The following is a 23321-nucleotide window of genomic DNA, read 5'->3' on the forward strand; positions in this document are numbered from 1 at the left end:
TGCTAGTTCAGAACAGACCAGGATGAAAAGAGGGGAGAGGAGAGTTTTGAGAGAGGAGGAGAAGGAAGAAGGGTCTAGAGCATCAAGATTATACCTAGTAAGGGTAGTTTTAGGTGGTTGGGGTGCAGTGAAAGAATGAAGAAGAGGAGATGGTGGTGAGAGAGTGGGAAGGGAGAGTTAGAAAAGTCAGAGATAGCACATAGGTGAGAGAAGAGGAGGTCAAGTGAGTGACAGTAGGTAGGGGTTGAGGTCCACTGAATAAGGCCAAAGGCGGAAAAAAGGGCAAGAAATTTGATAGAGGCAGGGTTGGTGGGGTTTTATGTAGATATGTTAAAATCACCTAGTATGATGGAAGGGAGGTTAGAGAAAAGATAGTGGAAAAACCAGGCTGCGAAGTTGTGAAAAGAAAGTGGTGCCAGGTGGGTAGTAAATGACTGAGACACGGGGGTAAATGAGGAAGAAGAGACAGATTGAGTGGACTTCAGAGGACGAAAGAGAGAGGGAAGGCACAGACAGAATGGCCAGAAATGTACAGTTGGGGGATAGGAGGAGGCCCACTCCACTTTGCGGAGAGGGTGAAGGAGAGGCCCCCATGCAGAGTAGCAGGGGAAGCAGTGTTAGTGGAAGTGAACCAGGTTTCAGTAATAGCAAGAAGGTTAAGAAAGTAGGAGATGAAGAGGTAGTGGATAGAGGGCAGTTTGTTACAGATGGATCTGGAGTTTCAGAGAGCACAGGAGAAGGCGAGAAAGGAAGTGGGGAGATATGGTTGAGACTGATAGGGCTGTTGGAGCATGTGGGAGGGTTGAAGCTGGCATGGGGAAGGGGGCTAGTGGATAGGATGGGTATAGGACAGGAGCGAGGAGGTGAGGGAAGTTGGAGGAGAGAGAAATGAAAAAAGGACAGAAGAAATGGGAGGCGTGGTCAGAGTGTAGAGACACATGAGGAGCATCAATAGGCAATCAGTAGAGAAACAGACTTAATAATAAAACTAAATAAGGACAAAATAAAATGCAAGGAAATAAAATTAGGTGATGTTATAGAGAGTGCAATACCAGGCAAACAGGAAAAATGCACAAAATACAAATGGTGAGTGACCACAGGTACTGATGGGTCTGGGTAGAGAGTAACCACAGGAGCAGGTGTATTCAAAGGGTGGTAGAGGGTGATTGTAATGGATTAGCTGGATTCGGTACTAATCCTGATTAGCGTTGGCTTACCTGAGGTGCGGAATCTAACGAAATACCCGGTGTTCACCAAGAACAGCCACAAGGCAGGATGGACATAGCTGCCGGGAGCCGCAGGTCATGGTCCTCAGGCTCGCCTCAAGATGTAGTATAGCGGGTGGAGCAGCAAATAGAGAAGATGTAGTCAGACAGCCGGTGCTGGAAGACGGAGTACAGAATAGACGGGCAGGCTCAGCGTGAAGGAATCCGGGTTCGGTACACAGACTGGTACAAAGCGGAGGCAAAGAAACGTCAGAAATTCTGTGTTGGGGTCACAGGCAAACAGGAATGGTCAGCAAGCCAGGTCGGTACACAGGAATGGCAGAGAAACTAGGCAAAAACGTAGAATCGTCATACAATCCGAGTCAGGGTCACAGACAATCAAGGATGGTCAGCAAGCCGGATCGGTACACAGGGACAGTAGATCCAGAAAGTTGAAACAGGCAGGGATGGCACATAGGAACACTCACAGGGGAAGCAGGCACAAGGATTCCAAAGGAGAACAGGAGCCAGGAAGCAGGTAAGCTGCTCTAACACTCACCAAGCATCAGAGTGAAGTTTAAATACCTGCAGGGATTTCAAAACACTCGCACTGAGTTGCGGTCATGTGACCACCGAACCCGGAAGTGCGGCTTCCGGGACAGACGGTGCGGCGGGGGAATGAGGAGAAGGTAAGTTCGTGACAGTGATGAGCAGGAGCACAGGATTGTCCAGGGGAAATCAGGCGAGTCCGTGGAGGAGAGTTCTGGTGAATCTAGTGAGCAGAGATCAGGTGATTCTAGGGAGGAGAAATTAGGTGAATCCAGGGAGAAGACTTCAGGTGTGTCTAGAGAGAAGAGATCAAGAGAGTCCAGGGGGGTAAATGTATCATGGTCCGGGTTTTTCAACTTGCCGGAAATCGGCGAGTTGACAGCTAAAATTTAACGCGGCGCTGGCTTGTAAAGGCAAACTTGCCATTACAAGCCAGCACCTCTTTAAATTTTAGCTGTCAACTCGCCGGACCATGATAAATTTACCCCCAGGAGTTCAGGTGAGTCCAGGGAAGAATGGAATCCAGGAAATAGTTCAGGTGAGTTCATGAGTTCAGGTGAGTCCAGGTTAATGGGGAGAGAATGGGATCCAGAGGTAGTTGAGGGTGGCAGGGAGGTTAGATAGTATAACCACAAGGATAGCAACGTGTGAGGGCCTACAGGTGGTGAGGGCCTAGAGGTAGACAGTGAATGTAGTGGGTCAGATGGTGGCTGTAGTGGTGGGTGGTGGGACAGAACGGGGAACAGGGATCCTAGCAACCATGTATTCCCTGCTCCCACCATTTTGGAACTACAAGTCACATTATGTAGCATGTTAAAATATGTTTTACAATGTGTTACAATGTTAGACAATGTGTAGACTATTGGAAGGTAATACAAGGGATATGTTTGAAATAGATCTTCACAATTAACACAAAATTTAGTATAATTGAGGGACTCAGATGCTCTTATTAAATCAGGGCCCACCAACCACTGCTTGTGGTTTCCCTAGTACGCATCAGAAGACAGAATACCTACCATACCAGATGTTCTCAGGTCTCCCATCCTGTTACTTACCTGGCTCCACCCTGCTTGGTTTTCAAGATCGAAAAGTTTGGGCAAAACCAGGGTGGTAGGAGCATATTTCCTATTTCCCACATGCGTATCTGTGTAGGGATTAATGACCATTATGCTGTGGGTGTTGGTAATTAGGTGTGCCCGTAAGGACCAAGTGTACCTTTCTAGGTATAATTTGATCCATATTGTGCCAGTCCTATTTAGTTAATTGATAGATTGAAATCTACATTAAGTCCTCTAGGTGTTAATGTTTTTAAATTATATATATATAGCTTTTGCTTTATTTTTCTTAATGAATCAAGCCCTTTTTTAATCGGGTCCATATATATTACTGTTATTGCAGATTATTATTCTGTTATAAAAATAACTTAATTACAATAGTATAATGGCAAACTACACATCTATGAATACAGAAACAAGTCTGTTGCCTAGTAATAAGGTTGTTTATCACTACCAAAGACATCAATTGCACTTTTGAGTCACATGCCACATAGAGGGAAGGTTGATTACAGAATTAACATGTTCGGTATACAAATATTAATATAGTTATTTATATTGTTTGAACACAGTTTTATTTTAATTTATAGCTCTTTGAATTTTCTGAAGCACCTTTGAGTTTTATTAATAGTTTATCACCTCTAATATGTATAATAAATAATACACTATACAGTAAAATATAATTAATGATCACAATACAATTTGAAAATTAGTACAATTGCTTTATTAACAATTACTAGACAACAATAATAACAATTATAAAGAAAATATAATCACAATACACTCTTATAACAGAACATAGCGTGTTTGGTAAACATCAGATCAGTTCAACTTAATTAACATCTGCAATCTGTTAGACCCTAATAGTTTATATTGCAATACATTCTCACAGTACACATAGTCTATGAGTCTATATTCTTCTTATTCACCAGCATGGCATAGACATATAATATAATTCAGTCCCCATAGACAATACTTTATGGACAAGTAGACCAATAAATGAATAATAGGAGCATAACCGCATTTCAATTGGCTGGGAGATACGCCAAATCCCTCATTCTTTTAGATGGGTCCTGAATCAGTCTTGTTGGTAACAGCCTAACAGAATTGTGCTGCTTAACGATTGTTATATTATTTAATAGCCATTAAACGCATATATTTTGAGACAGGTAATTGGACTTATTAGAGGATACCATTATCTATGCCCTTTCTGTCGATGTAAATTATTAGAACTTAATTGATATTACTATGTGAAATATTTCATTTATTATTATTATTATTATTATTATTAATATTTATTTATAAGGCGCCACAAGGCATCCGCAGCGCCGTACAGAGACAAACAAAATCACAATACAATGGGAGACAGCACAGTACAGTAAACACAGCAACTCAGTACGCTCAATGCACAGCTAGAGAGGGCAGGGAAGGGGGAGGGAGGATCCGCAAACGACGGGGCCCAAGAAGGAGGGCGCGGAAGACAGGGAGACCCCCAGGGGGGAGGAGGGAGCGAGAGTGGACGTGGGGTGGAGGACCCTCGAGGAGGAGGGCTAAGTAGCTGGAGAGCAGAGTTAGAAGTGGTGGAAACAGGAGGAGAGATGGCCCTGCTCAGAGGAGCGTACAATCTAAGGGGAGGGGTGGACAGACAGAGAGACGCAGGGGAGAGAGGGAGAGTAGGGGGACAGAGGCAGAAGATAAGGTAGGAAGTTAAGTGGGAGACAGAAAGGCTTTAAGAAAAAGGTGGGTTTTTAGGGCCCGTTTGAAGCTGGACAGATTAGGGGAAGTTCTGATGGAGGGAGGGAGCTTGTTCCAGTGGAGGGGGGCAGCGCGGGCGAAGTTTTGGATACGCGCGTGGGAGGAGGTTATAAGGGGGGAAGAGAGGCGACGGTCAGAGGCAGAACGGAGAGGGCGGGATGGAGCATGAATAGAGAGGAGGGTGGAGATGTAGGGCGCAGTGGAGTTGGCGAGGGCCTTGTAGGTGAGTGTGAGGAGCTTAAAGAGGATTCTGAAGGGGAATGGGAGCCAGTGAAGGGCTAGGTAGAGGGGGAGACAAAAGAGGAGCGGCGAGAGAGGAAAATAAGCCTAGCTGCAGCGTTAAGGACGGATCGAAGGGGATCGAGATGAGAGTGGGGGAGGCCAGTGAGGAGGAGGTTGCAGTAGTCCAGGCGGGAGATGATCAGAGAGTGGATAAGGCATTTGGTGGCATCTTGGGAGAGGAAGGGCCGGATGCGAGCGATGTTGCGCAGCTGGAAGCGGCAGGATTTAGCAAGAGAGAGGATGTGGGGGCCAAAGGAGAAAGAGGAGTCGAGGATGACACCAAGGCAGCGAAGTTGGGGGACAGGGGAGATAGAGGTGTTGTCGACAGTGATGGAGAGGTCAGAAGGGGATGGGGTATGAGAGGGAGGAAAAACTATGAGCTCAGTTTTGGCAAGGTTAAGTTTGAGGAATCGAGAGGACATCCAGGAGGAGATGGCAGAGAGGCAGGCGGACACCCTAGAGAGGAGGGAGGGAGAGAGATCAGGAGAGGAGAGGTATAGTTGAGTGTCACCAGCGTAAAGGTGGTAGCTGAAGCCGAAGGAGCTGATGAGTTCACCCAGGGAGGAGGTGTATAGAGAGAATAGTAAGGGTCCCAGAACAGAGCCCTGAGGGACCCCGACTAGAAGGGTGGATGGGGGGGAGAGAGACCCAGAGGTGGTGACAGAGAAGGAACGGTGAGAAAGGTAAGAGGTGAACCAGGACAGGACTGGGCCGGAGAGGCTGAAAGACTGGAGGGTGTGAAGGAGGAGGGGGTGGTCAACGGTGTCAAAGGCTGCAGAGGGGTCAAGGAGGATGAGAAGGGAGAAGTGGCCCCTGGCTTTTGCAGAGAGGAGGTCATTGGTGACTTTAGCCAGGGCAGTTTCAGTGGAGTGGAGGGGGCGGAAACCAGACTGGAGAGGATCAAGGAGGGAGTATTCAGAAAGGTAGGAGGTGAGACGGCTGCAGACGAGCCTCTCGAGAATTTTGGAGGCAAAAGGGAGAAGAGATATGGGGCGATAGTTCGAGAGAGAAGTGGGGTCGAGATTAGGTTTCTTAAGAATGGGGGATACAAGAGCATGTTTGAAGGAGGAGGGGAAGATGCCAGTGGAGAGGGAGAGATTAAAGAGGTGAGCGAGGTGGGAGCAGGTGGTGGGGGAAAGGGAGCGAAGAAGGTGGGAGGGGATGGGATCCAGTGGGCAGGTAGTGGGGGGGGAGGATAAAATGAGAGAGTGGATTTCCTCGCCGGTGGTGGGACGGAAGGAGTGGAGGGGAAGGTGGTTGGGGGGGGGAGGACAGAAGAGTGGGAGGGGTGGAAGAGAGAGTGGAGGAGGAGATTTCAAGTCGGATGGCCTCGATTTTAGAGGAGAAGAAGGAGGCGAAATCAGAGGCAGTCAGGGAGGAGGGGGTGGGGGGAGGGGAGGGGGCCAACTTACAATTTACAGCTGTAAATCGGATATAAACTAAAAGAAAAACTATATATTGAGCCTCATCACTATAAATAATTGGGATCAGGAATACTGATACAATTGATAGTGCGTAGCAGTATTAGACTATTATTTTAAACTATGTTTGCGCATTTAATGCACAGATACACTTGTATATGCTTGTATATTTCGCTATTATTTATGCAATCAGGAGGTTAACTTACATTTAATGAATTTATTTTTTTTAATCAGGTCTTACATCCCAGAGTGCCCCTCCAGAAATATATATCTTGCTTCTGTCTGTATGCTAAGAGGTATGAGTTGACCAGAAGGAAAATTACCAGGAGATTTATTTTTGGCACGTCTCATAAGCCCAAGCAAATAATTTCACGCCAGTATTCACTGATGGCTACCACACAGAACGGGACAATAGTTTCTGGGTTTTAGTAGATTTTACAAGAATGGAGTACTGAAAGCACTGCTTTCCTAAGACCTGCAGAAACAAATAAAAGTTCAGAAGGTGTTTCTGGAAAAGCAAGGTCTTGCATTTGTGATAAATGCTCAGAGATTGGATTCTGGTTCAGAAGTAAACTTCGGGATCGAGCATCAGCTTTGAGGTTTTTATAGTCAGGCCTGGATGTATAAATAAAGTTGAATCGGGTAAAAGACAGTGCTTGACGTATTTGTCTAGAATTTGATCTTTTAGCTGAACCACTATACAACACATTTTTGTGATCTGTAAGAACTGTGATGGCATGACTGGCTCCTTTTAATTAGTGCTTCCAGTCTTTGAAGGCAAACTTAATAGCAGGAAGTTACCTGTTACCAATATCATAGTTGTATTCAGCAGATAAAAAATGGCTATCATGGAGATTTTATATTCTGATTGCTCTTCTCGCTTACACATACCCAATTTTCAGCTAGTTAAAAAAAAAGATTTTTTCCATTTTATACTAAAATAGCCCAAGTAAAAATGACTGCATGAATTGGTTCCAATTTAATATTCCATCTACTTTATACAACATTTTATCCTCTACTACAATCCAGTACTGCATTGCTTTGGAATATTAAATAAGATAGGATAACAATGATATTGAATAACTTCAATAATTTTACCAAAATAGCTAAACTTTGTAAGTGTAGTTATCTATTTGAATGTGGTCACCTTGTCACAGTAACTGATCAATGTGATTTTTTAATAAATGGCCAGTAAAAACCTCATTTTTTTGTACCCAAAATTTACCTATTATAACACAAAAATTACTCATTTTGATTAGTATATTTTATTGTGTAAAGTGTGCACCTGCAAACTTCACCCCATGTAGGACATAATGTTCTTTTTATCAATCCAACACATGACAGAAAATTTACAGTCATGTAGTATATTTTTTAGAACGCTATCCTGACCTGAAGTGGAGCCCCAATCCACAGCAGCAGTGGAGGAGGGGCCTCAGTCTCAGGCAACAGTGGAGAAGGAGCCCAGTCCCTAGCTGTGGTGGAGGAAGAGATGGAGTGGCAGGAAGTAGCTTGGTCTCCTCCATCTTAGATTTGGCAGTTATTGAGCTGGAGGATCAGCCATAAAAATATATCAAGCAAGGTAATTATTGTGTATTTAGTATCATAAATAACATTAAATTCTTATGTGTTGTGCAGACACACATTCATAAACAAAAGCAGCTTTCCCTTTTATCCAGCTCATAATACACACCTGCAAACCCCTTCTCCAGCCCTCCTTTCTTGTGTTACAAAGTGCTACTTACCAGGGTACGGCGCACTTATCTGACCTCCTCCGCTGGACCATCTCCAGATGCTGATGAACTCTTCTTGTTGGCAATACATTCTCTACTGTTGGCCATACCTAGCACCCATCCAGAGAACTGGGACCTGTGGGGAAGCAGTAAACCTCCTTCTGGGGGTCCCTGGTAAACAACTTCATCTCGTTGGACTGCGCGCCTCCGAGGTGGGTGGATTCAAACCATGCTGACTGCAAGAATCCAAATTGTTTCTTTGAGTTTTGTGACATTAAAATTCATTAAAATAGATTCTTCTCCCGAGGAAAAGCCCTCGCCTGAGGAAATGCTCCAACATCTCTTGGTCAGAGTGGATCAACAAGATTTTATCCAAGTCCAGTTGGTGCAATACCTTTAAGATCTCTATACTCAGCTAGATACTCTACAGAATAACTTGGCTAATCCTCCTCTGGCTGTAGCTGCATGTCCTGCTGCAGTGGTTGTGCCAACACCGGCTTCCACTTGCAGCTACCGTTCCCACCATGTGTGATGGAGACCATAAAATCTGTCATGTCTTATTTTTTAATCAGTGTTCCATTCAATTTCAACTTCATCAAAATTTCCCTATGGAATGAGCAAAGGTCTCTGTCACAGTAACTAGGATAGGTGCCCTTCAGATCTGCCTGCCTTGGCACTACTCTTCCCAGAGTACAGGTAATTACCACTGCGGACAGCGGATCTGGATTCAATGGTGCAATGGGCTGCAGAGCTATGATTACTACTGCAGACAGTGCAGCAGGTAACAGGGATGTGAAAGTCTGCGGACAGCGGTGCCAAGCTGAAAGGAGCAGCAGAGAGAAAGGAAATACTGTGAGCAATTGTGCAGCATACAATATTGCAGAGAGACACTTGGAGAGCACAGGGAGCCAGGTTTAGAAAGAACAGACACCAGGGAGCTTCCACAGGTGTTTTAAATATCCTACCAGAGTGACAGGCCATTGAATGAGAGACAGAGGTACTAATAGGAGATCGGATCTGTGCATGGGCAAACCCAAATCCAAGATGGCGGCAGAGAGCATGAATCGTGGTGCTCAGCTCCGAAGAGTCCAGTGTGTGACAGTTGCATTTATTATCTGTTTTTTGGTTCAGGTTATAGTCTGGGCCTCTCCCCTATGGGAACTAAATGACCCAGTACACCAAGACTATGCCTACTTCATAGCTTCATTTTGCAGATTATTCAATGAATGTGTTCTTGCTGCCTCTGCCACTTCCAGCATCCAACGGCTTTGCCAGAGATCTCACTCTGTGGGACAATATGTATTTCAATTCCGCACCCTTCTTTCCGGATTACAGTGAAATAATGAGGCTTTAGTGGCAGCTTTTGACAGGTGTTATTGGATTGCATAAAGGATGTTTAAACTTCAAAAGAGCTTTGTATGTCCCTTGATGAATTGATTTCTTTGTTTAACTGGGTGGACATCCGATTCCGTGAAAGAGTTGTGGATAAAGAACCTGCTCACCAGTGTTTAAGCTAGGATCCAGTTTCAAACACTTGTTATTTTGAATAAACCTATGCACACCGGTTGTTCCCAACTTTCTACTGAAGAATGGGAGAGAGGATTGAGGAATAATTTCCATGTTTATTATGTCAACTCTGGTCATCTCCTTGCAGCTTGTCCAAAGCCGTCGGGAAGTGACAAGTCCTAACCCGCTCAGGCTTGTCAAAATACACTCCTACTTCTCATAATTAAAACATCTGTTCCATTTCTGTTATCCTCCATTGCCCATAAGGATTGCAGACCACATCTGCCTCTATTGGCTCAGGAGCTGCAACGAACTTCATGCCCTCCACCCTGGTGAACAATTGGTCTTGCCCAACCTTTCTACTGGAAGTTCTCCTGTGGTCATTATGGCCCTTGAAGGCAGTCGCATCTCCAATGGCATCCATCATCAAATTTCTCCCTTAACTCTTCAGGTGGGAGCCCCATACCGGGAACAGGTTTTGTTTTTTATCTTGCCTTGTACAACCAGCCCTGTTATTCTTGGCCTTCCCTGGTTTCAATAACATTTGCATCATATGGACTGGTCGTCCTCCCAGATACTGACTTGGGGTCCTGCTTGTGTGTCCCATTATCTACATACGGTTACTCTTCCTCAAGCTTTATGTGCCCACTCTATGGCTGTCACTCCATCCCTTCCAACACAATATTCAACTTTCAAGGACATCTTCAGCAGAGACCTTGCCATCTCATCTCCCATGGGATTATCCTCTTAAACCTGTTTATCCGATCTCTCTCCCAGAGACTCAAGCCATGGCCGAGTATATCAAAGAAAACTTGCAGTGGGGATTCATTAGGTCCTCATCTTTGCCAGCCAGAGCAGGCTTTTTCTTTGTAAAGAAAAAGGTCTAGTCCTTGCATATCAAAGGAGGCAACATTTTTTCTGAACTTCATCTTAATGATGCCTACAATTTGATTTGCATCCATGAAGGGAATTAGTGAAAACAGCATTTAGTACTAGACATAGTCACTACGAGTATTTAATGATACTTTCATTCTTTCACCAGTTATGTTTCAGAACTTTTTTAATGAAATTTCAGAGATATTCTCTACTCCTGTGTGGTTGTCTGTCTGGATATCTTAATTTTCTCTAGAGATCTTGTCTCTCACCCCCTTCAAGTCTCTGAAGTCCTATCTCGGCTATGAAAGAATCAGCTCTACTATAAATTGAAGAAGTGTTTTTGAAACAAACTCAAATGTCTTTTCATGGTTATATTGTCTCAGGCTCTAGTCTACAGATGGATCCAGAAATAGTCTTTACCATTCTGGAATGGCCACAACCCATAGGGATATATGCTATCAAATGATTTATTGGCTTTGCCAATTGCTACAGGCAATTTATTCAGGGTTTCTCCAGACTTGTCACTCCCATCATTTCTCTTACTTGCAGGGGCAGGAACAGATTTAAAAAATTGGTCCACATTGGTGTCTAAAGCATTCAAGTCCCTCAAAGTGGCCTTCTCATCAGCTCCTGTCCTCCTACCTTGCCCTTTTTCTTGGAAGTCAGTGCCTAATCTGTTTGCGGTAGTAGCCGTACTCTCAGAAATTCTCCTCAGGGAAGTTGCACTTGCGTGAGTTCTTTTCTCTAAAATGTCTTACTGCTGAAAGAAATTATACCAGTGACTAGGAACTTCTTGCCATGAAACTCGCCCTTACTGAGTGGAGATACCTTCTTGAAGGTTTCGGCCTACTGTGGCCATCTTTACGGATCTATTGTACATTCAATCTGCTCTCAAGCCTTTGAAAATTAAAAAAAAAAACACACACACAAGGAGCCAGTGAGCCATCCAATTATGGAACCCAAATTCCTCTTCTCTACCTCCGTACAACCTCCTGTGACTTATCCTCCTGGCGGAACGTAGTTCTTATACAAATTTTGGAAGAAACTCCTACAATGCAATTCCTTTTGGTTTTCTGGACATCCCGGTACTCAAAAACCATGGAGTTCATTGGAAGGAGCTAATGGTGGCCAACTCTCCGCTTGGACATGAAGGAATTTGTTGCAGCATGTGTGATCTGTGCTCAGCACAAGATTCCTTGTCAAGCGTTCTAAGGCTCTCTACTTTCTTTGCCCATTCCTGTGAGACAGTGGACCCACATTGCCATGGATTCACTGGTTTACTGTAAATAGTGAAATACTCTCGGGGTAGTGATACATTTCTTTAAAATGGCCCACTTCATTTCACTTATTGGTCTACCTTCAGCTTCCGTGCTAACAAAAATATTCAGAGAGATTTTCCATCTCCATGGATGTCCTCAAGAGGTCCTAAATTTTGTGATATCTTTGTAAATCCTTCAATAATCATCTCAACTTCTCAGCAGAACATCTTCAATTCAATGGTCAAACTGAGAGACTAAACCAATATTTGGAAAACCTTTATCAAAATTTACTGCTCTACCAACCATGATAATTGGTCAGACTTCAGTGGTCAGAGATTGCACATAGCAATCTTTTTCATGAGTCTATCTGCTGCTTTTTGCTATGCACGTCTAGTTGCTATCCAATAACGATTGTCTATTGCCAATATGTGATTCCAAGGTATAATGTGATTTAATAGCCAAAAGTAGCAGAATAACAATCAGAATAAAATAAGTACAGCCATTACTTATCGCAGGCGCCATGGATCCAGTGTACAGTCATTCAGGTCTGAAGGCTGTGGGCAAGTAGACTGTCCACTAGGTCAAAAGCCCCTGCTTATATAAAGTCAGTGAATACAGTAAAACAATGCAGATCATGTGGCTTGCTTCTATAGGTCCAGGCTTCAGAAGGGTCCAGTGTAATGCAGGTCATAGGCCAGTTCAAAATATCCAAAGGTGGGGGTCAGCTCTCCAGGGGATGCACTCTGATTTTCCCGCCAAGAATCCAGTTTAAACTAGTCTATTTACATTACAAAGACAATATCATTTTAAACATTTATTCCCTATCATCGCTAACTAGAGTATGCAATGTGCGATCCCTTCAGCGAATGAACCGGACAACTGCGGATAAATAGGGGATTAAAGTGTTACTAAACATGACATGTTTCCTGTAACCTGAACCTTTGATTTCACTAACATGTATATAACTTATAATATTAACCGTAAACATTGCTACATTTTGACATAAATAGCTATGTGTTGCAACTACAATTAGTGTGTGCTAACTACAAATGTGTATGTTCGTGTGAATGCGTGTAAATGTGTAAAACCTGTTGTTGTCACGTGTTGCGGCTGGATATGCTTCTCCATGCTATACGCATAAGTTGCAGACACAGACAATTAAGTTGTTATATATTAATTGAAATTACTTTATCCAATTAGCTGACTTCGAAACATTGTACATGGAATTCATCCTTTAGTTCCTAGATTTACTATTCTGCCTCCTACTGAAGCAGCTGCAGTCAGTTTTTTATGTCAGGATATTTCCAGCACTTGGTTGAATGTTATGAAATACTTCAAGAAGTCCTCCAAGCACTACAAATTCTTTGTTGACAAGAAAGGCTGGACTGTGCCTGCACCAAAGAAAGGAGTCATAGACTGATTTTCTATTAGAAAATTTTGCCTAAAAGCACCATGTGTGAATGCACCCAAGTAAATTGGACCCTTTAAAATACTTCAAGTAATCAACCTTGTGGCATTCGATTCGAAATTACCACTTAAACTTTGCATCTTTATTACCTGTCCTTATTGGGGCCACTCATTACACTGGTCAACAGCATTTTTATGACCAGTTTTTGGTGCTCATTCTAAATATGTAATCAGATTTTCCAAATTGGCTACAGTTTTCGAGATATGAGGGGTCACGCAAATTTGGCGAAAACCGATGATTTAGCGTGATCACATGCGTATGATCGTAAATAACACATAGGTAATTGCACAAAATTAACACATTTTATTTTTTCTGAAGCACACACAAAATTTCTTACAATAATTACAACTAATAAGTTAGAAAATCCTATTAAAATCATCTGTAATGCAAATATTCAATCGTCAATTTTCTTTTATCTTTCAATAACGTTGCCTGTAGGATTTTCTTTTGTTCTGTAACAGTCACGCTGGAGGTTCCAACAGCAGTACGCCCTCATATGCATGTCCCAACTGCCTTGGTATCTCTCCTCCATCACCTTGAGGTCCTGGTGAAACTACTCCCCTAGTTCTTCACTAAAATCACCAAGGTTGTGTCGGAATTTGTCTAGGTGGCTATGCAGGAAGTGCACCTTTATGCTCATATTAATTCCCAAATTTTTTAACTGTGTGAGCATATTTCTTACCAGTTTTTCATAATTTTCTGCTTTGCTATTGCCCAAAAAATTCTTAATAAGTGAAACAAAACTGTACCAAGCAGAAACTTCAACATCATTCATACTTGGTAAGAAATTTGGGTCATTAACAAGTTGCCGGATTTGTAGGCCAATTAATATTCCTGATTTGATTTTCTCCATACTTAGTTGCGGAAATGATCTACATATGTATATGAAACAATTACCATCTTTCTCTAACGCCTTTGCGAATGGCTTTATTAGACCTAATTTGATGTGTAGCAGTGGTAAAAAAATTTTTTGCCTGTCAACCAACTGCTCATTGATGATGCTCTGCACCCACAGTCATTGTTTCCCTTGGAGGCCCCGTTACTCTACTGGAGTGCTCATGATTTGCCTTGCTATCCCAGAAACACATGAAGCAAGGGTACCTGGTGTTTCCACCCTGCTGCCCAAGCAAGAAGCTGACCATTTTTAAATCTACACAAATAGACCACTGGTGTTCCTGATAGTTTAACTTCTGCAGGTCTTCTTTGACAATATCATATCCTTATTTCATTTTTGTTAAGCGAGAAATTGGAAAAGAAAGCAATTCATTTCCATTGTGCAGCAAAACACATTTCAAGCTTCTTGCTGAGCTATCTATGAAAAGCCTCCAATCTCCTGGCTCATATTCAGGTTGACCAATTTGAAGAACTAGTTCAGAGATGTTATTGCAGTAGGCAAGCTCTTCACCTTGACTGAAATAGGGAAGGAGATCCTTCTCTCTTATACTGTAATTTGTAATTTTCACATTGTCTTTCAGACAGTTCTTCTCCTTCAGTCTGGAAGCTAAAAGTTCAGATGCTTGCTTTGAAAGATTTAAATCTCGTACCAGGTCATTCAGTTCCTCCTGAGAGAAAGGCTGAGGTATCGAGGTACATCCTTCAAATTCATTTCCACTGTTCTCCTACAACAGTACCAAAGTCATTAATTTCTTCATCATCAGAACATGATGTCAGGGTGGTAAACACTGGCACAGGAACATCTTCCCCGAGAGGTATAAGTCGTCTGGTATGATTCCAAGTCAGGGTAATCATACTTGAGCTTCTTGTACAGATTAAAATCTTGAACGTTGAAAGCACAGAAATAACAGTCACCATTGTGGTTTTTTTGTCTCTCTCCAAATCATGGGCACACCAAAGCTTAAGCTTTTCCGTTTACAATTTTTCCACTGTCATAGGTCCTCTACACATGGTTTGCAAACCTTATGTGGTGCCCATGCCTTGTCCCGGTCTCCTAATTTGATCCCAAAATATGCCAAATAAACTTGTTTCACAAAGTTGGTGATGGGGTTTCTTTGTTTCACAAGAATATTGCTACCACATATGTAGCAGTATATGTCTGGGTCATTCAAACAGCTTCTAAAGGAGGAATTCATTTTTTCCGAAAAAAACAAACAAAGTTATATTGACATTATTTATACGTTTGACCAAAGTGTAATAAGCTGCAGAACATGTTATGTTAAAGGTAACAATAATTTAAAAAGACAACCCAAAAAAATACCCACGTATGGATATCAGCAGTAACGTAAATGTTGTGAAAAAAGCACTTAGGTGCTAGAATAGTACCTCACATATTTCGAGAACTGTAGCGAATTGGGAAAACAGATTACATTTCTGAAATCAGCATCACTGATATACCCCAAATCCATTTAAAGTACCTGGGCAGCAGAAGACAAGTTAAATTTTGTTAAGCAGTGTTATCAATTGCTTTTTTCTTCATTTTGAAGTCAAGCAGATCCTTTATTCCAGATGTTCGAGGAACAATTCAGTAATTGGTGTATTGGAAGGACTTTGGAACTGAAAAATGATCTTGGGTTGATTCCTCTGATAGTTATGCACCTACTCTTTTGAAAAAAATTAATAATAAATTTAACAACAAACCCAGTTTAAGGTGTTCGGAGCCGCGGTGGTGTTCGGGGTGGTTACTATGACGCACCAGTCCTTCTGACATTCTTTCTAGGTCTGGTGCGCTTACCTAGCCTTCTCCACCAGGATTCCTCCAGGTGCTAATACACCATGATGCTCCTGATGGTGGCAGCCATATTGGATTTGTCTTTGGAGAATAAGGGGGAGAGTAATTTAATCAACCAATGGCTGAATACTGAAAATTATACAAACTATTTTAGGCCTCATGAATAGGTTAGATTGTGCCAAATCTTGAAGTCCTCTAGCCTTTAAAGCTGCTGGTATATTTGGCTTCCTGATATTCTGCTATTGTGGTTTTATGGCATCTTTCTATCTTGGTATTTTGCTATCCTGGAATATTTCATCCATGTTCATCCTTCAGGCTTATGGCTTCACAGTCTTTTGCTTCTCAGTTAATCATGATATCCTATATACGAGTCTGTTCAATTGATCCTGGTATCTGGCATCATATGCTTCTCGGCTGATCCTGGTATCATGTATCCATGTCTGCTCTAATAATATCTGGTATCTAACTCCATTTGCTGTGCATCTATTCCTGGTATCCTGGTATTGTTACAGACTTACCGCTCCACACTACAGCTCTCTCTGCTCACGGAGCTGCACCACTGGGTATTGGTGGTCACATGAGACCCGCAATTAGGGGTGGGAAATTCAACTTGTTAAGGTATTTACTCTTCCCTCTGGCACTTGGTAAGTGTTAGAGCAACGTGTATGCTTTCTGGCTCCATTCTCTTTGTGGATTCCTTGTGCTACTTGGTTCTTTGCCTAACTCCTGCGTACCAGTGCTGCCTGTTTGACTATTCTGGGTCTCCTGCATTCGTGTACTACCCGGCATGTTGACTGTCTGCTAGTGACTCCTTGTGTACCAGACCCGGCTATTCTGACTTTGCCTCTGACACGCGATCGTGTACTGAACCTGGACTCCACTGACTCCGAGATCATCTGCTGATTATGTACCGTGCCTTCTGATTGTATACCAGATCTGGCTTATTTGACTGTGTGATTTCCTTTGCACTACCTATTACTATTACTTGCTTAATCTCTGCTAGTGCCACATCTAGGGGCAGACTAGTGGACTGCGACCCTCATGCTCTCGGCAGATAAGTCTATTCAGCCTTGCAGCACTTCTTGGTGAATACAGGGGAGCTTGTTAAACTCCACACCTCTGGTCAGCCAGCGCCAGTCTAGATTAGCACCAGATCCTATTATCAACGTTACAGTTTGCTCTGCCCATGGATCCTGAGAACAATCCCTCTCCTAGGTTCCTACTAGAACACCTTGTAGGAAGAGTAAAAAAACAAGAGGCTAATCAAGAACAGCTTCTGCAATTTCTCCATGGTCTATCTGATCATATTGACACTGTCACGGGCAATAGGAGTCTTTACCCAGGGATCACCAGGTGATGGACTTACCAGAGTAGTATAGATGGTAATATGGTACTCTGGTAGCGGGGTGATCACGGAACAGGAGACAGCAGATGGTAGAGAATGCTCGAGGAAAGTCTATGACTAGCAGCACTGGTAATATACAGATAGTAGTACACGAGGAAATGAATGGACAAAGGAAACGTGAGGGTAGTTAGTGGTCTGCGGTAGCAAGTTGTACCACTGCTATAGTGAGGAGGAATGTCCAGCAGCAACGAGGAGGTGATGAGAGTCAGCGGTCTGCGTATAGCAAGTTGTACCGCTGTCTATGTGAAGGAATGGAATCCAGGTGGAGGTATCCGGGAAGTCAGTGGTCTGCGTTAGCAAGTTGTACCACTGCTATGTGAAAGGATACTAGAAACAGGTGACTCGGGAAACAGGGATCAGTGGTCTGCCTCTAGCAAGTTGTACCACTGAATATATATGTGAGGAGGAGCACGGGGAGAGAAATGCAATACAGAGTATACACGGGCACACTGAACTTGATCCCACGATGATATGCACAATATAGTAATGACTGAACAGCACTGCACAATAATACAAAGTCACAGGAACTATCCGGCAAAAGGTAACACAGTCAAATGATGGCAATAGTCTCAGCGGATAGTAAACTCCAGGGAAGAACAACTCAGTCCAGCAAGATATGCAATACACCAGCACAGTCAATGAGAAGTATGCATACCGTGGTTCAGGAGCAGGCTGTCAGACAGGAGTGCAGAGATACCTGAACGGCTGGAGGCCGGCAGGATGTGAAGTCCCAGGAGGGCAGAAGCGGTAATCAAGTAGGTGCAGCGCACAGGTAGGTAGACCAGCGGAGATGGGAACAAATACTCAGGAAGTAGTAATATATAGAACTGGACACCTGGAGAACACTGACATGTAGAGATGGTCTAGACGAGATGTAAGCGAGGCGTTGATCCGATGCAGACAGGCGAGTTGACACAGGCAGGAACACTGTAGAAGCACGGAGAGCGGATCAGCTGCCTGCAGACACGAATAGAACTGAAGGGTAGCGGCAAGCAGGACACTGCAGGTACACGGAGGCAGCGGATAGGAATCAGCAGGTGCAGTCTCGATGAAACACGGGAGAGTTGAGATGAGCTGAAACTGTTGAGCACGGAGACAGCGGATAGGAATCAGCTGATGCAGTCTCGATGAAACACAGGAGAGTTGAAGTGAGTTGATAACTGTAGTGCACGAAGGCAGCGGATAGGAATCAGCTAATACAGTCACGATGAAACACAGGAGAGTTGAAGTGAGTTGATAACTGTAGTGCACGGAGGCAGCGGATAGGAATCAGCTAATACAGTCACGATGAAACACAGGAGAGTTGAAGTGAGTTGATAACTGTAGTGCACGGAGGCAGCGGATAGGAATCAGCTAATACAGTCATGATGAAACACAGGAGAGTTGAAGTGAGTTGATAACTGTAGTGCACGGAGGCAGCGGATAGGAATCACCTAATACAGTCACGATGAAACACAGGAGAGTTGAAGTGGTCTGGAAACCACAGGAATCAGCAGCGCTGAATACACGAGGAAACACAGGAACACCTTCAGAGGCTCATGGGAATGAGACTCCAAGATCAGGCAACGTGGTATTGAACACAGGTGCTTTAAATAGGGAGTGTTGCCTGATCAGCCAATTAACTAAAAGGAACATGAACTGAAGGTTTGAAAGGGCTGCACATGCGCAGACCCTCAGGATGGTGGACGGCCACGGTTCCTAAATACACGGGAAGAAGCACTCACAGTCTGGTGAGTGACAGTACCCCCCCTTTTAAAGGTGGGCACAGAACACCTGGAACCGGGCTTGTCCGGATTTTTGGAATAGAACTTCTTAAGAAGAGCTGGAGCGTTGAGGTCTTCAGCTTTGATCCAAGAACGCTCCTCAGGACCAAAGCCCTTCCAATGAACGAGGAAACGAAGAACTCCTCGCGAAATTTTTGCGTCCAATATATGAGTAATCTCGAAATCTTCCTCCTGATGAACTTGAACTGGCTGAGGTGCTGAATGAGGGACCGAGAAACGGTTGATGATGAGAGGTTTGAGCAAGGACACATGGAAGGCATTGGAAATGCAAAGATTCTTAGGAAGTAGAAGTTTGAAACAAACTGGATTTATCACTTGAATGATTCTATATGGACCAATAAAACGGGGAGCGAATTTCATAAATGGGACCTTCAAACGGATATTTTTGGTAGATAACCAGACACGGTCTCCAATTTTCAGTGGTGGAATAGCCCGCCTCTTCTTATCTGCAAAAGACTTATATTTGGCAGATGTCTTCTTTAAACAGGTTTTGACCTGAGACCAAATATTTTTGAAGGTCTGACAAACAGTCTCTACAGCAGGAACTTGGGTGGGAGGGAGGGCAGGAAATTCCAGAAAAGGCGGATGGTGACCGTAAACCACAAGCAGTTGACTTTTTGAAGATGACTCCTGAGATCCATCTTCAACGTCCGAGGACGTCACGAACGCCCGATGAGGAGGAAGGCGTTCAGACTGAACCTTATCGCACAGATCCGTAGATGAAGGATCCTGTGGAGGAGGACCTGGTGGAATAGACGACTGCTGTATTTTACATGGAACAACTTGAGAGAGACAACGATGATGACATTCAGCTCCCCAAGACGTAACTTGAGAAGTGTGCCAATCAATCTGGGGAGAGTGACATTGAAACCATGGAAGGCCTAATACAATCGAACTTGTAGTAACAGGAAGAATTAAAAACGAAATCTCTTCATGGTGTAGCACACCAATCTGAAGCGTTACTGGAGACGTACTCTGGGTGATGAGACCATTGATGAGACGTGATCCATCTATAGCAGTCACAGTAATCGGTGTTTTCAAAGTAATCACTGGTAGGGACCATTGATTCACTAGGGATTTAGAAATGAAATTTCCTGCTGCTCCAGAATCAATCAGAGCTTGGGACTCAAAGGATTTGGTAGCAAAGGAAATCGTAACATCAAAAGCGCAGACTTTTAGTTTCGTAGAACATGGAGAGGACTCCAGGGACCTTAACTTCACCTCTCCAGAACTAGTTAGGGCCTGGCATTTCCCGATTTCTTAGGGCAAGAATTGAACATATGTGTGGAATCAGCACAATAGATACAGAGTCTATTCTTTACTCTTCGGTTCCTCTCCTCAGAAGTTAATTTGGAACGTCCTATCTCCATGGGGATCACAGGAGATGAAGCTGGACGAAATTGAGGGGTTGAGCGAAGAGGTGCTTTAACTGAAGTTGTTTTTTCAGATTCCCTTTCACGAAACCTCATGTCTACACGATGGCAGAGGGAAATCAAATCTTCTAATGACGTAGGTAGCTCTTGGGTAGTCAGTGCATCTTTAATTTTATCGGAGAGCCCCTGCCAGAAGGCGGCAATTAATGCTTCAGTGTTCCACTGAAATTCAGAGGCTAATATCCTAAGTTGAATGACGTACTGGCCTACTGTACGAGAACCCTGACGTAAACGGAGAATGCTGGAAGCAGCGGAGGTCACATGACTTGGTTCATCGAACACACTTCGGAACATAGAAATAAATTTGGCACTATCTTGTAATACTGGATCGTTCCTCTCCCACAGAGGGGAAGCCCAAGCCAGCGCTTGTCCTGAAAACAATGAAATAAGATAGGCCACTCTGGAACGATGGGTAGAAAAATTTTGAGGTTGGAGCTCAAAATGAACTGAGCATTGGTTGAGAAAACCCCTACAAGTTTTGGGGTCTCCATCATATTTTGACGGAGTAGGCAGGTGAAGCGTGGAAGCCGTAGACACCTGGGATGGCACTGGGGAAATGGAGGAAAGCACAGGAGTTTCAACATTAGCTGTAACATTCTGTCCAGATGTTCCTTGGGAGGCTAACGCCTGGTAACATTGTAGTAACAGCTGTTGGCGAGCATCCTGTTGCTCTACACGGGTAACCAGATGCTGCAGCATCTCTTTAGCTGTAGGTTCCGAATCTGGGTCTGTCATGGCCTGATCTTACTGTCACGGGCACTAGGAGTCTTTACCCAGGGATCACCAGGTGATGGACTTACCAGAGTAGTATAGATGGTAATATGGTACTCTGGTAGCGGGGTGATCACGGAACAGGAGACAGCAGATGGTAGAGAATGCTCGAGGAAAGTCTATGACTAGCAGCACTGGTAATATACAGATAGTAGTACACGAGGAACTGAATGGACAAAGGAAACGTGAGGGTAGTCAGTGGTCTGCGGTAGCAAGTTGTACCACTGCTATAGTGAGGAGGAATGTCCAGCAGCAATGAGGAGGTGATGAGAGTCAGCGGTCTGCGTATAGCAAGTTGTACCGCTGTCTATGTGAAGGAATGGAATCCAGGTGGAGGTATCCGGGAAGTCAGTGGTCTGCGTTAGCAAGTTGTACCACTGCTATGTGAAAGGATACTAGAAACAGGTGACTCGGGAAACAGGGATCAGTGGTCTGCCTCTAGCAAGTTGTACCACTGAATATATATGTGAGGAGGAGCACGGGGAGAGAAATGCAATACAGAGTATACACGGGCACACTGAACTTGATCCCACGATGATATGCACAATATAGTAATGACTGAACAGCACTGCACAATAATACAAAGTCACAGGAACTATCCGGCAAAAGGTAACACAGTCAAATGATGGCAATAGTCTCAGCGGATAGTAAACTCCAGGGGAGAACAACTCAGTCCAGCAAGATATGCAATACACCAGCACAGTCAATGAGAAGTATGCATACCGTGGTTCAGGAGCAGGCTGTCAGACAGGAGTGCAGAAATACCTGAACGGCTGGAGGCCGGCAGGATGCGAAGTCCCAGGAGGGCAGAAGCGGTAATCAAGTAGGTGCAGCGCACAGGTAGGTAGACCAGCGGAGATGGGAACAAATACTCAGGAAGCAGTAGTATATAGAACTGGACACCTGGAGAACACTGACGTGTAGAGATGGTCTAGACGAGATGTAAGCAGCGAGGCGTTGATCCGATGCAGACAGGCGAGTTGACACAGGCAGGAACACTGTAGAAGCACGGAGAGCGGATCAGCTGACTGCAGACACGAATCATCATCATCATCATCATCATTTATTTATATAGCGCCAACATATTCCGTAGCGCTTTACAATTGGGGACAAACGTAATAAACTAATAAACAAACTGGGTAAAACAGACAAAGAGGTGAGAAGGCCCTGCTCGCAAGCTTACAATCTATGGGACAATGGGAGATTGACACATGAGGTTAAGTATACATTTTGCATCTTGGCCCAGCCAGACTGCAAAGGTAAGGTGACTCATAAGCTAAATGATCCTGTCACACAACAATGTTGGTCCGGGGGTAGTTGTCTTGTGTGAAATTGTGTAACAGGCTAAAGGTAGTGAGGTTAAGATGGTGGTTGAGGACTATTATAAGCTTGTCTGAATAGGTAGGTTTTCAGAGAACGCTTGAAAGTTTGTAGAACAGAGGAGAGTCTTATTGTGCGAGGGAGAGAGTTCCATAGAGTGGGTGCAGCCCGAAAAAAGTCCTGTAACCGGGAATGGGAGGATGTAATGAGGGTGGATGAGAGACGCAGATCTTTTGCAGAACGGAGTTGCCGAGTTGGGAAATATTTTGAGACAAGAGAGGAGATGTATGTTGGTGCAGCTTTGTTGATGGCCTTGTAGGTTAGTAAAAGTATTTTATATTGGATTCGGTAGAAGACAGGCAGCCAGTGTAGAGACATACAGAGTGATTCAACAGAGGAATAGCTATTTGCAAGGAAAATCAGTCTTGCCGAAGCATGCAAAATAGATTTTAGGGGTTTGAGTCTGTTTTTGGGAAGACCAGTAAGGAGGGAATTGCAATAGTCAATGCGGGAGATGACTAGTGCATGAATTAAGGTTTTAGCAGTGTCTTGTGTGAGATATGTGCGGATTCTGGAAATGTTCTTTAGATGTATGTAACATGATTTAGATATAGAGTCAATGTGGGGAACAAAGGATAGGCGTGAATCAAGGATTACACCTAGGCAGCGAGCTTGTGGGGTGGGATTTATGGTCATGTTATCAACAGAGATAGAAATGTCAGGTATGCTCTTGTTGGCGGGTGGGAATATTATTAACTCTGTTTTAGAAAGATTAAGTTTGAGTTGACGAGAGGACATCCAAGATGAAATGGCAGAAAG

This window comes from Mixophyes fleayi, chromosome 5 (genome assembly GCF_038048845.1).
Source record: "Mixophyes fleayi isolate aMixFle1 chromosome 5, aMixFle1.hap1, whole genome shotgun sequence".
NCBI lineage: Eukaryota > Metazoa > Chordata > Amphibia > Anura > Limnodynastidae > Mixophyes > Mixophyes fleayi.